At 37.3% G+C, this 13,855-nt stretch overlaps 1 protein-coding gene across 3 annotated transcripts in view; it reads right to left on the reverse strand.

Moving 5' to 3' along the window:
• Positions 1-13,855, reverse strand: part of CEP112 (centrosomal protein 112) — a 170,503-nt gene that overhangs the window by 64,372 nt on the left and 92,276 nt on the right. The gene's annotated exons all lie outside the window — the stretch shown is intronic.

The following is a 13,855-nucleotide window of genomic DNA, read 5'->3' on the forward strand; positions in this document are numbered from 1 at the left end:
AAGACATGTCATCTCCCCTCAAACCTTTAGTTGTGTCCTTTGACTATCACAGCTGTAACGTGTATTAAATAATATTAACCATCTCGGAAATTTATCACAAGACTGACTTTTGTTTCCATGCTTTCTTAATTACTCATTGGCATTATTCCCTACTATGTCAAAGGTAAAATTTTGTGTGTGTATGCGTAGAGATGGAACGAGCACATCATTTGTATACAGAAGTATAACGCAGGCCACATACTTCAGCTATATCAGCATTATCTCAAACATATGTTTCATATAGTGTAATCTGCACTAGATCCTTTCCTTCCTTTCCTGATCTTTTCCTCTACACATGTTTAATTTTTTCTTAAATCTGTATACAGACTAAAAATGTAAAGTACATTTTAGTATATGATTATACAGACTAAAACGTAAAGTACATTTTAATGTGTAATTATAATCTACAATATACTTTTATAATTCTTTCGGAAAAGAATTTCACCTCCAGATCATAACAAAATGTTAGCCTAACTGGCTTTTACTTAACCAAAGAAATGCTACAGAGCTACAATTTCTATAGGATGATATGGTCCGAGTGCTAAACTGGCATACGTAGCATTTGGGTTTTTTAATAGCCGTTCCAATGCAAATCCTGTCTGGAATAGTAATATCTTTTAAAAAATATCTTTTAATCTGTGAGAGCTCTTTCTGAGAGCTCATTCTCTCTCCACTACCACTTTCCTTTGGGTTTTTTTTGTTCCTTCTTTTTTAAAACAAAAAACTTCCTTAAACTTCTGCCCCCTCCCCCATATAAGTGAAACTAAGATATTACATTGCTCAGAAGTTTCCTAAACAGTTTGATAAAATATTTAGGATAAGGAGCCAAGGCTAACTTCTTATAATACAGGGAAAATTCATTCATAAATCATATTACAAGCCAAAACAGAGACTGGGTGAATTCCTGACTCAACTGTTACGTCTTTCTGCTTTGCTTCATTCTATATTTAATAATTCTTATACAAAGCCATTAGAAAACCAAATAGCACAATATAGTGTTTTCTACTGCCACATGGAAAAAGTAACAGCTCCAAGCCTTCAGATTCAAAACTGGGGAGCCAAAAGATAGTGGGCTGAAAGTTATAGGTAAAGTAACAGTAATTAATATGCAAAGAAGCATTAATGTTGGACCTAAGAGATGGCAAAAGCAGATTTGGTTCTATTAGGAAAGAAGAAAGAATCTGAAGACGGGGCGATGGCAGCGAAACTAATATGATTAAAGAAGTCCTTTTGGAGTAACTTCACTGCTAGTAAGATGATGTTAAGAGACATCTAATCTCTCCAAAGTGACTGAAAAAAGCTTATATTGGGGATCACAGACACAGTTCTTGTCAATTACTTTAAAATAAGTCTAGTTTCTCACAGCCAGATTATTTTCTCCCATAAACAAAGTCACTGGCAGAAGCAGCTTACAACCGAACAACTTGCTGCATAAGGCAACTTCGGGTGACATGGATATCTTCAAACTGCTAACGGAAATGAATCCCAAACTTTCCATCACTATGATTCTGCTATTCCACATGCCAACTTTAATAAACTATTATTAGACTTAAATGTAGGCAAATTAGTACTACTACAAAAAAAAAAAAAAAACAGGATGACATAATTGTCAGTTGTGAAAAATCCATGAAATATAAAACTTAAGAGCAACTGTCTTTTCTTAACAATTCTGTGGAAAAACAAAAAAGATGCAATTACAAAATCTCACTTCTCATGCCTGAGATCCGAAGACATGATGCTTGGTTTGTTTGTAAAACTGAATCCTCTTTCTCAGCATAAGTTTCTTAAATTCTTTTTCTAGCTGCTCAGATCTCTATTTGTGAACCATGCCTACTGAATTGTTTGCATGGTCCAAACAATAACTTGGGTACAAGAGCTACTGTGAGAAATACACATCTTAAACACTCCACCAGAGCCAATTATTCTTGTGCTAAACATAAGGCTTAAACAGACGAAATAGAGACCTCACAGTACATAATAAATCCAAAATTTTACTGCTACTTGCTGCCTTTTTTTTTTGGATCAAAACGTTATAGCCTTTATTTCGGTTGTATGGGTATGAGTAAATGAAATAAGAGAGATCTGTATCTTTTTTACAAAGAATGCAGAAGTTCATAACGATTCCACAGGATGGCCATGCCATAGCAGCATGCCCCAAACAAGAAAGCATTTTGTAAAATGACTATTAATCCACATAAAGAAAAACAAATATAAAGAAACCACTAGCTTACAGAGTATCCCAAATGGAACAAAAATACAACTATGTAAAGTAAACTGTGTGACAGGGTAGAGATTTCATATTAATTTATATGGCACACTTGTATGTATGTGTATGCACGTATGACAATCCCATAGCTGAAGAAACTGCTAGCTGAGAGGTGATTTCTATTTCTGTTTCAAAGGAATAACTCAGAATTCTAACTAAGAATATCTGTGCTGAAATAGTGTCATAAAAAGGGTGGGTCATAAGCCCACAGCAATTTGCCTGTAGGGAAAAAATAGACTTGAAAGAAAAAAAGAAGGTTGCTCACTCACTTTGGCCTATTTAAAATGCCAATAAATGTTCTGCATGTTATTTGGAAGGAAAACATGTGCTCTTAATTTTAAAAAGTAAATTGCATAAGAAAATATAAAGCTGGCAAAAAGTTTAAATTAAAATCTGTTGCTGATGTCTGAAACTCTGCTACAGTTACACGCAAGAGAAATGAGAAATGGACCGAACGACTACAGTCTAATTAATTAAAAAATATATATATATTCCCTTTATTTTTCAGGAGCTCCTACTTCAATCCCATGAAGCATTTACTTGGATCAGTTTCTAAGGAAGAGGCTGGAGCATGACCACATCTTTTATACCCACAGTGATGGAATACACGGACTTCACTGTCTCCTCTCAACGTATTACACACCAAACCACATCCACCCCTTCACCATATTTAGTTTCAAATAGTGTTGAGGGCATTTTAAACTCACAAAAACAAGGCAATGCAGAGTTAAGAGTAAATCCACTCTTAACTTATTCCCTGCGGCTCAGATCTAGAGTCATTTAGGTGTTGCTTCAGCAGTTTTTACAGTAAGTGACTAACATCTCCCAGCAGATGAAGTTGCAATAACCCTTCGTTGCTCTCCATTGCTGAGTTTACTTAGGCTGATGAAAAAAAGTATCGCTTTTAAAGACCGCTGCATTTCTCAAGTGGATCATGACAACTCTTCAAACTAAGTTTCAAAAGTTTTCCGCATTGGGCTAACTTGGCTTCAGTTGTGGATGACTGCATAGGTCTCAATTTGCTGTGTTTAATTTTGCTTCCATGTAACATTTAAAAAAAAAAAAAAAAACAACCAACAAAAGCCCCCAAAACCTCCGAGCAGTTCCATGGACTTAGCTCAGACATGAACTGTTAGGTTACGTGATCACAATGATCCTGTCTAGGATAATAACCCAAAATATTAGCCCATAAGCAACAGCCCTATTTGAACCACCGGTAGGCAGCTTCTGCCTCTGTGTGCACCAATGCCCTCTCAGCATTTTCTCACCTGGAAGGACATTAAAATCAGTGCACGCATTTGAACAGTGCGCTCTGTGAAACCATCAGCTGAACCCTTCTGAAAGGGAGATTTGTTTCTTTGTGTCTTGTTACGCTGGCGTGATGTGACAGAGATGGATGAGGTATACATAACATTTGGTTTTGGGTAGTGGATTATTTTTGAAAGGAGATCAGTCCAGTCAAGGGAAAGGAAGTCTGTAGTAAAAACAAACCCCACTTTGATGATGAAGAAGAATTAAAAGGAAAATAAGGAACAAAGTAAAAACACCCAGTGATTCAGTGGCGACAATGACTCCCTTTTTACCCACTATCAGTGCAAGGTCCCAGAAGAGCGGGATGCAGTATCCCGTCCCAGTCACGCAGCAACTGGTGACATATTTAGTGTAAAATACCTGAGAAGGGATTACCTGTTGAAAGCGGGAATCTGAACTACTTTAGCTTTCTTATTAATAAACAAAGCTTTATAAAGTGCTGAGAAACAGATAAGACAAGTTTCTCTACCATTACAAAAATAAGCAATGCATCTAACATAAAAGAATGCTAAAAAAAGTAAACAAATATTATTTGTTTGCAGCTCTAAGCTTAGAAAAAAATATAGCTGTAAGAACTTCAAAGATGTGTAATGTTGGTTTGTGTTTAAAACAAAATTGTTTTATATTAATGAGTCTTACTACTGCAGTTTCAGCAAGTCACAACGATCTGTCTTATACTTGATCTCGTTCTGGTTTTAGGGAACTATCCCCACGATTTTTACCCGTAAGAGGTAAAAGAGTTAGGCAACCACGTGCAGAACCAAGGGCCAGGCACAGTCCTAACGGCTCTCTGACCTTTTTGTCCACAAAGCATCCTACTGCGTTGGACTCACTGGTCCCAGTATACCTCTGCTTTCCTCCATGCCAGATGAATTTCAACTGGCCAGTTCAGCCAGCTGGCAGCTATATTTGTGGCTCCTTTGTAACATGACAAAGGGTACACAGCAGTGCTGAAAAAAACCATCTTTTTGTTTAAGCTATAATTGAAATCTGAAGAAATATCAAATCTAAACCGATACGTTAAAAGAATTTTGAACTAGCAAGAGTCATTAAAATCTAGTAACTGAAGTTTTAAATGTTATCTTCTAAATAAACCTTTGTAATTAACTCAATTATCTCCATTTTAACCAACTATATTGAAAATATTTCCTATACCATAGCAATTTGAATTAAAATATATTAAGAATTTATTATTCAATTTTCCTTCTGACTGGTAAAATCAGCAATTTGTTAATATTAGAATCCTTAAAAAGACAGATTTGATTTGCAAAGAAAACTACTTCCGCAAATGTCATGCACATTATCACATGGGTAATGATGTGGCAGAGTGCAAATTAACAGGGATAAGTAATAAACAGCTATTTAGCTTTCACAGCACAATCTATTACACTGTCAAGTTTAAATGCCTTTTGGGTAAGAACACATAGGCCCATAAATACGGTAATTAAGGGAGCAGATAAATGAAATGGTGTGAAATGAAGTGAAAATGAACAACAGTTCAATGACCAACAGGTTGGTCTCACCTCTTAAGAGCGCTGATGGGATTTTCCAAAAAGCATGGGGCTGCGCAAGCTCTTCCAGAGGAAACCACGGAAGCGCAGGAGCTCTGCTAGCACTACCATAATTATAAGGAGTCCTGAGCAGTAGTCTAGTACTTCCTGGAAACACTACAATATCGGCAAAGCTAAAACTTAATACTCAAAGAGATGCATTTTATTACATGCTTATATAGTATTTTGTGCATACTTAAGTGTCCTCCTTGAGGGAAAAAATTCTGACCATAATGTTGGTGCTACTGCACGACTTGTTAACTACAAGACATCTTTACCCTATATATGACTACATTGCAGGGAGGGGGTGAAGTTATTAATACGTTCATTAATCAGATGTTCACAGTTTATAAATCAGGCTGTGTAATATCAAGTTTAGGTATTCTCTTGTAGGAAAAGTGTTACACAAACCAAAGTTGTACTCACTAACCTGCACCGCATACGAAGAGTGGCAGTTCTCTAGACTCAAACAGATGAATGTTCAGCGTCAAAAAAACTTACGTAGAAGCACTGCAGATGGCAACCATAGTAGTAACAGTAAAACACTTGCTGTCCAGCAGTGTAAAATCTGAATCCCCTATTACAGGCCTTACGCAAAGGTATATCAACTCCATCTCAACACAATCCCAGCTTTTCTCACCTTTGCAAATGTACCTCTGACATCTCTCTTGAAAATATCCACGAGGACTCGTAAAGGAAGGCGTTGAGCTGCCAACTTACATATTTATTCTATTAATTTTAACAGCATAAAGCTGCTTTTAAACGTCAAACCTCCTTTGTAAGATTCTTTACTTGGACTGTTTCAGCACCATGTATGCTCTGAAAAATGCCTCTAACATTTATGAATCTGATAAAAGTATATTCCTACCAACCTTGCTTATTTTGTACCTACTAGAGTGTTAGTTAAAGTTGGGGGCAGGTTTAACACCACCCTACCTGTACAGTGCTGCTGGAGGCTCACCATCACTCTCTTCTTCACATTCAAACCATGGTCAACTTCATTTTTTCCCCTGCACTTAACATAGTCCCCAAAAAAGTCCAGCACTCTTTAAATTTTATCTCTTAGCAATGCATTTGCTAAGTCTTGTCTACTCTTGTTCTACAGCTTAAGCATTTTCCTGAAACACGATGGAAGTGTTGACTCATGAAGAACAATAAAGAGAAGTTACCTCCTGCTGAGCTCCATTTTCAATAAAATTAATGAAAAAAGTTTATCCATGTCACTCCTACAGAGAAACATGCTTAGGCAACATTTCCGTAGGTAATCTAAACCCCAAACTGTTCACTAATATTGCCATATATTTCTGAAGACTGAAAAGAAATATGCAAGACACAGGTATCAAAATGCCCGTAGGAAAAGTTACACTGAAAACATCGTCACCATTCTTGTTTCTACATCTACGACTACGTGTGAGAAAGGGGTAGCAAATTCTCAAGATTTGCTGTGACATGGTATTAAGCAAAACACAAATTTCCAAAAGGAGTGCATTGAAATAGATCTGGACTTTTAAAGAAGCCAGTTAGCTGCCTAAATCCCAGTTAATGTAAATGGCACTTAAGCTACAAACTACTGGGCTTTAAAAAAAAAAAAGGGGGGGGGAACGGGGCAGAGAGAAAGAAAGAAAATCAGACCTCCATTTGAACAGCTCCACAAAGAGCTTAAAATTAACAGAGCTTATTTTGATTTCTTAATTTACATAAGTACATTTGATTCTAATTTAGTTAACAGCAGCTAGAAAGCAGAACTTCAGACAGGTTGGTTATTCACTGCCTTCCTAATAAAATGATTTTTAGTCCAATGGAAGAACCTCAAAGCCTACACATGTAACTAAACAATACAGTGCACTGGTGAGTGAAAGGATTACTTACTAAGTTGAAATTGAGATCAATGTAAATAAATATTCCATTTAACAGTTCTAAGACCTGGAAAAGACTTGGCCCTCTTGCCTGGAAGACAGATCCAGAACAGTTTCTTATTACCTGATTTACTGTATTTGCTTTGAATTAGATTAGTGAGTCAAAAATCAAAACATCCAGCCTTCGTTCGTTCCTTCTCCTCTCTTTTTGTCTGATGAAAGAAATGTTTACATTTGTATTTTTCTTTCGACAAACAAAACAATTTGAATAAGATACTAAGAGACCTACCTGGAAAGGACTAGTTGGAGGACTCATTTCCTTGTGTCCTTCTACTAAGAAATTTAACGGAGACACTCAACTGGGCACTTAGTAGTCTATATAACTGCATTAATGTAACTTCAATATGATGGAGATGCAAAAAAAAAAAAAAAAAAATCAGCCATAAATACCTGCTTAATGCAGTGATCCCCCAAAATGACTTGTGAGAGCAGAATATAGATAAAATACAGAGTGGCTAGAAAAATAAATACAAATCTATATCTAATACCAGGTTTCCTGCATCATACAAACTGTAACAACCTATCCCTAAACGATGATTGATGAAAATTACACCAAATGTGTTTAGTCTTCCCTATTCTCCTTTGTGAAAAAATATAAAGCTTTATTTTCTGTATTTCAGGATGTGAAAGGAAAATATTCCTTTCAGATGAATGTTAAAGATATATTCAGTTCTGAAACAACATTGGGGCAAAGCTTGTTCTGAAAGTGAAGAAAAGCTACTGATATTTAAGGAAGGATAGGACTTTCTTGCAATGGAATACAGAAATGGAGGCTAAAGATCTCTGCAGCGGACTGGGAAGTACTACCCATCAATCTGATAGAGTATTTCTGTGTCCAGCATCCCCTAAATCGAAGCTTTTAAAAAACATTTGCATTTTAATTTTCCATGTATTAAATTTAAATGCATTAGCATTTCCTGAACAACATGTAATTCTGATTTAAATGCAGACATGATGTATTACAGATTTAGGGATTACTACAGACATCATTCTTCGCTATGAGGCAGAGAAATTAAACGTATTATAATTCCTAATTTGTCCCCAGAAGAGGTACAGGCTGTATTGTCTGTAAGAAATGCCTTTGCCCTGTCAACTATTGAAAAGACTTCACTGTAAGTAAAAAAACCAAAACAATCCCACTCCCCCCCAAAAAAACACCCAGAAAAGCATCACACGCTTTGGAGTATTCCAGAAATTTTACCCCATGCATCCCGTAAGGGTTTTATGGTGACTGTAAGGGAAATGGCATCAGTTGCAAAACTCGACAGGACAAACATAAGACAAGATGCAGATACAAAGCTTAAGTAATGAGCTGTTCATCGTAAGATATCTCCCATCTTCAACTTCTGAAATTAATACTTGTAGAAATGCAAACTTTGGACACTAACTCCCGTTCAGGTCATCTGCCATGACTACCTCCTCAACAGGCAGTCGATGGACATGAGGAAGACTCAAAGTTCATGCTACTGTCCAAGCTCTGCCCTGACTGTTAATCAAGGTGAAGAAGAAAATTCTTCAAAACTCCAGCATAATTACAGGAAGCCAACTAAGGAACCTAACGCTGTTATTCTCTGGGCTGATGACTAAAGATGACTTAAATGCGTTAGCCTGTGTGTACTATTCTGCTCTACTAAAGAACCTAATACACCAGGAAACTCTCATTACTGATGTCATGCTGCTATATTGAAGATGACAGTCTTTAACCAAGCATGAAGTCCTCATTCTCGGTCTCATGAATGGCAATACGTGTGGGCAGAAATCCTGAAATCCAGCAGCTTCAGAAATAAAAATTGTGTCACTTACAGGTTTAGACTTTAAAGAAATAATCAGCTTCTAACTTTCAAAAGAACCCTCATTTCTGCAAGGCAGTAACAATGGTTGCAGTATTTCTGTTAATCAATGAGTTGTGGTAAATTCTTATCTGTATGTTAGCTCCTTACACAAATAGGACGCAGAATTACACACACGTGCAGCTTTTGACTTTCTCCTTTCTGAAATCAGCTCCTAATTGGAAGAAGCATATTCTAGTTGACTAGTGTCAATCCTTATATCAAACAGATAAATCTGTCACCTCCATCTAAGGATGAAAGTCCTAGAGAAGGAAGTCTTTACTGCAACCTAGGTGTTGGGTTGGAGTCAAAGGCATCAGCTGATGGTACCTATTGTGTATTTTGTGCACACACATACAGCTGACACCATTTCCAGTCTCCTTCTCTGCACCTTCATCCTCAAGTGCTGGTTGTACCATTCCCATCATCTCCATAGTGGCTCCTGTGAGTTCAGAGACCTTTTGGAAGCATCAAGCTCCACAGCTACCAGTTCAGAAAGACAAGATCAACCACAGGATGATCTGTACAAAATAAATAAAAACTGTCTGCATAACATTTCTTTTCTTGGAATCGAGAGTATTTTTGGCTCAGTATCTTCCTCTGGCACCTTTACATTGATCTCCATCCTTTTCATCCTTCTCAGTTTGTCCTTGAATTCAGTTGATGCCACTTCATTTTCTGAATGACAAATAGGCCACTGCATCCTGGGGCAGGAATTTCTTCAGATTTGTTTATGCAACTGTTTTGAACCTACTGTACTTTGAATAAATATTAATATATAGTTTAAATGTAAAATCTATACACATAATGAACACGCAAATTCTATGAAATACCAGTAAAATAAAATAACCCATTAAATATATCCATTCATACAGGTCCATGTTTATATTTACTACCCACCCCCCCAAAAAAAAAAGAAAAACCACAGCTCAAAATTGCATTAAGAGATCAGAAACAATGTATTACTCCTAAACTGAAGACTCCGGCAGGGAATAACAGTTGTGGGAAGGGCTTGAAGGAGAAACTGTTGACTGGAGGCAGAGCACCAAATGGAGCAGTCTCCTTTCTGTACAACAATGAAGCACAGTCTTTTAAGAGGACATAATTTGCAGACTTTTGAAATCTACTGCTTTTACTTTTCTGGAAAGCATCACTCTTTTGAAGGACACAATCTTATTACGTAAAAGTAAGAAATCATGACTATGTACCACATTTCTACTAGCAGGAAGCACAAAGATCAGGGAACTATTAGAGAGATTATTTCTTGAATACCACGAGGTGGTATTTTTGATAAATGGCATCTGATGCATTTGTTGAGACAGAAATTTCAGTTTTCTCCATATGCACATCTAATTACCACATTAATGAAGGCTATTGCTATAAAGGAATAGCAAGGCTGTCTCTGCTAAACCTCCCTGAAACTCATGCACAGAAAAACAAACATTGCCTTCCATATAAATGACTACATTAGAAGCCATTACTGATTAATGCCGCGTATTTTCTCTCAGCCTCTGATGCAAAAGATGCCAAAGAAATGTTATCACAAGGATTTGTTTGCACAGCTTTAGAAATGATAGTAATCTACTAAGCATCCGACACAATACTCAGGTAGAGCAGGTAAGAATTAATTGGTACCTTCCCACCCCCCCGCAGAATTTCAGATGCTGAAACTGTTTTTCCCTTTATTGAACCAGCTCGGCCTAGACTAGCTTGTCCCGCAGTGACATGTATATTGAATACAAATCAGACAGCATAGCTTTAAATCTGTGTTGCAGCTCTCATTTCCAATTCGAGAACTGTACTATAATCATAAGCTTCTGGTGGATGAAAGGAAATCAGCTCTCTGAATATTAGCTAATGCCACATTTGCAAGTCCTGAAGAGATCTGTGCTGTTTAAAAAAAAAATAGATCATTTCTCGTGAACCTATATATATGAATCGCTTTGTACTGCTCGACTGATAGAAGCGATGCCTGTGCTGGGATTAAACCCTTTTCATCATAAAACCTCATCTGGTTCGGAGTCCAAGTCCATCAAACCTTTTCCCTTTAAAGTCCCGCCTTTGATTCTACATCAATTTATTCAAACCGCAGCTGGGTGGCTGAAAACGAAAGGACAGCATCATTTAAACCAACCATGTTCCTAACTTGAAAGAAGGGCTATAATTAAAAAAATGGGCATAAAAGAATGGAAATGGGATAATATTTTTTAATGGTAGTTCAAAGGCCGACAGATGTCAGAGCCTTTGAAGATGTCAGTACACTGAGCAAGAAGTTGCCATTAAATAGTTTGCCTGAGAGGTGAAGCAGCTTTTTAATGACTGAAAAAGCCCTTGCAGACACATCCTTGTGTTTTTAATTTGTCAGAGTTTCTGCAGTATTTTCTGATTAATGACACATGATTATAACTGCATAGCATACATATTTTTATACTTTGTTAAATGAATACTTTATTCCACATTCCTTCAGTGCCAGATAAGAACAGGAAAGCTTTACTACAGAGTCCAAAACTATTCAGATTGCTCAAATATTTATGGTAATTTGAGGGGATTGGCCAGATACAGAGCTACTATGTGTTGCTACCTTTTGTTCTTTAATGGTGCTATTACTACTGCCATCACAATGTGCATGCATTAAGTGAGCATGTGACCCAGTGATGTATTGTACCCTTCTTGTGCACTAAACAATCAGAGCTTTCATAATTCACTGATGAACAAAGTCATCAAATCAAAATAACATTTAGAAAAATTCCCCAATTGATCCTAAACAATGCAAACAATGGCTGCCAATGTATTGCAAGTGGAAAATAACTTTTCTCAGAAAAAAACACATTGCTAGGAAACATCATGTTCAGAAGAAAACCACCAATATTTATAAATGCAGATAAAGTCCCCATCTTGGGCTAAGATGCTCCTTCAAAATCCTTCATCTCTCTGTTAACATATGCAAATTTTTTCTATTTTCACCGTGAATGGAAAATGTAGTAGCCCAAAACCCAGGGACAATTTCTTTTGCTCCCAGGAGTAAGCTCTCAGATCACTACAATAGTCTTTTGTGAAAGCGTGCCTGCCGAGCTGAGCAGGTAGAGCCCAGGGAAGCACCCCAGCCATGGCAGGGACAGGAAAAGCCAGTACTGCATGCCTGGCGTTGTATCACACCTTAGAGAAGTCATTCAGATGAAAACACAGTCATTGCAAGGGAATTTGACTAATGTACTGTTCTTTCTGCTCTTCCAACCTAGATTCAGCTCGTTAATTGGATCAGAAATAGAAACATGATGGACTCAGCTAAAACTTAATGTACGGAGAGATTGGAGGTACCTTCGCAGAGCTTTGTGAAATCAGTCACTGGTGTCCCCAGAACATTTAGATAATTTCGTAAGTATGAATAGTTGGCTTGGTGGAATCCATATCCATCAGGAACCTCTCTGTAATAACCATGCTGCCTACCACCACCATCACGAACCTCCTTGAGGGGAGGAAGGTAACTGCTGGATACTCACTGTTACTCTGAAATCGCATGCCTCTGCAACTGGAGATGAAGAAAGCTGTTAGCAACAAATGTTCTGCTATGTGTTCAAAACACTGTATAGTCATCCAACTGCAAAAGCAAGCGCTGGAAATTTTGAAAAGGAAAAGTCTATGGCTGCAGAGAGAAGAAATGCAATTCTGAAATTTAATTCTCCCAAAGGTATTTATTGAATGAAAACAGAGTCCTGCTAGGAAAAAATACGACTGTGTTAGGACTCCACTATAAAGAACATATAAAAGTGGACTACTTTCAGTACAAACAATTGTAAATCCAATTTCCATCTAACCTGAAGCCTTCTTTCTCATGTTATTCTAAAGTTACCTTCAAAGATAGTTTTATTTAAAAAGCAAAACAAAACCCAATCTCCCGTGCATCACTACAATACTTGACTTTATCATGAATCTCATCGAGACTTGAAGCCTCAATCTACGAACGTTACCTTACAGACTTTTGCCGCTTTTCCTAGAAAACAAACTACACGAGCGAGCGGCCAGGAAGCTGCCCGCCAGGATGGGGTGGAAGTGGCCGCAGGGAACACCCGCTGCAGCCAGGGTGTCGACCAGAAGTGAGAGGGAGATCTCACTCCCTTCTCCACCCACACCTCAGGAGCTTGGCAGATCCTGGTCACGGGGGGCTCTCAGCAGGAGCATTACGAGACGGGCACGCTCTGGATGTAATAAAGCAAGGGGAGCGAGCTCTACTCATCCAAAGGCCGTTGACGTTGCCATTCTACACAGCCGTGGTACTTTCTGTTCGTATTTAATTATTATTTTAGCATTATGGTAAAAATAGGAAAAGAAAACGGTGAATTTTAAGCAGTTACAATTTAGCTGAAATAAAACTTCAGAGAACAAAGAAAAGGCATGTCTCTAAGCTGTGGGACTTTCTACTGAATTTCAAATTAATTTTACAAACTAAAGGAACATCACCTACAAAAGATGTATCAGACTTATGAATAAACATTACAAGATTCTTTTAAAATGGGAAATATCAGACACCCTGAAAAGAATGTTTTGCTACAGAAACCCATATAAGCATGCAAAGCTGAGCCGTTCAGATTCTATCCATTAGAGGGCAATAATACATACACACACACTCATACATATATACATACAAACATACACACTCTCTCCCAACTGACTTCAGCAGGAAAACTAGTATTTTCTCTCTAATATTACCAATGGTATATTGACAGCCTGGGTCCTGTTCCATTCTCTCCTCCTCCACTCCCCAACAACAGTATCCAACAGATCAAAATAACAAATTATTCTTTAAATTTGCTTTCCTACAAGTAAATCAATACAATACATAGTTTTAGAAGCTTAGTTAGTTCTTATTAAATGTAACTTGAATAGATTGAACCAACTAGCATTTATACAAGCATCTAAATCATTATAAGGGTTCCCAAACTTTGA

The sequence above is a fragment of the Calonectris borealis genome, chromosome 20, assembly GCF_964195595.1.
Source record: "Calonectris borealis chromosome 20, bCalBor7.hap1.2, whole genome shotgun sequence".
In the NCBI taxonomy this organism is placed as follows: domain Eukaryota; kingdom Metazoa; phylum Chordata; class Aves; order Procellariiformes; family Procellariidae; genus Calonectris; species Calonectris borealis.